The sequence below is a fragment of the Wasmannia auropunctata genome, unplaced genomic scaffold, assembly GCF_000956235.1.
Source record: "Wasmannia auropunctata unplaced genomic scaffold, wasmannia.A_1.0 LD336064.1, whole genome shotgun sequence".
Taxonomy (NCBI): Eukaryota; Metazoa; Arthropoda; class Insecta; order Hymenoptera; family Formicidae; genus Wasmannia; species Wasmannia auropunctata.
In genome coordinates this window covers 1,102,489-1,103,179 of record NW_012026826.1, presented here as the reverse complement: position 1 = coordinate 1,103,179, position 691 = coordinate 1,102,489, and the positions used below count along the sequence as shown (strand labels likewise).

Sequence of the window (691 nt, the reverse complement as noted above, 5' to 3'; positions counted from 1 at the left end):
TCATTATTCCTGAGTTATTTAATTAATAAGATATTTATGTTCATTAATAGGATAAGTGATTCAATTTTATTGACATATGTAGATTTCCATGGTTAACGGAAGGACTTTCACCGCGGAAAGCAGCTTCGTTAATAATTGATGGGCAAAGACGCAATTACGAAAATATAACTTTACCTTTATATTGGATGTCCATTTCTAAGATATTAAGGTATGTAAGTTCTATGAATAAAAATTAAATCATAATATTTACAAATGTATTTTCAAATATGTGGCAATAAGCCGCAGACACAATTCACTGTAAATATATTACTAATACTGAGCTGTTGTAGATATTATGATAATTATTTTCATAGCCATCATAAAAATATAAATTTTATTTTGATTATTTTCTCGATATTTATTATTTTTATAATAATTACAGATGTAAAAATAATTTTTATTTCAGAGTTTTACCTGACAAAGCAATGAAGTGCATAAAAGACTTCTTCGATTCTGGTGTCTATCCAGATGATTAAAGGTATACCTTTTAATCATCTTATTATAATAAGATAATTTAAAATTTATAAATTTTAATTTTTAATTTTAATTTTAATTTTTTTTCCCTTTTGCTTGACTTTGGAAGGAAAAAACATGTACCGGATATCGCAGAATAGCTTAATATAATTTTGTAATAAGATCGGAAGAGCACACG

The 691-nt window shown here is 25.3% G+C and overlaps 2 protein-coding genes and 1 long non-coding RNA gene across 6 annotated transcripts in view; 2 read left to right on the top strand and 1 right to left on the bottom strand.

The window, feature by feature from the left end:
* The window catches only part of LOC105450277 (F-BAR and double SH3 domains protein 2), a 28,965-nt gene that overhangs the window by 6,784 nt on the left and 21,490 nt on the right, over positions 1-691 (bottom strand). The gene's annotated exons all lie outside the window — the stretch shown is intronic.
* Positions 1-691, top strand: part of LOC105450276 (3-hydroxyacyl-CoA dehydrogenase type-2) — a 13,835-nt gene that overhangs the window by 8,020 nt on the left and 5,124 nt on the right. The gene's annotated exons all lie outside the window — the stretch shown is intronic.
* On the top strand, positions 116-673 carry LOC105450275. Its single transcript, XR_974445.1, has 3 exons — positions 116-208; positions 446-517; positions 623-673. It is a non-coding gene; the product is annotated as an uncharacterized LOC105450275 (long non-coding RNA).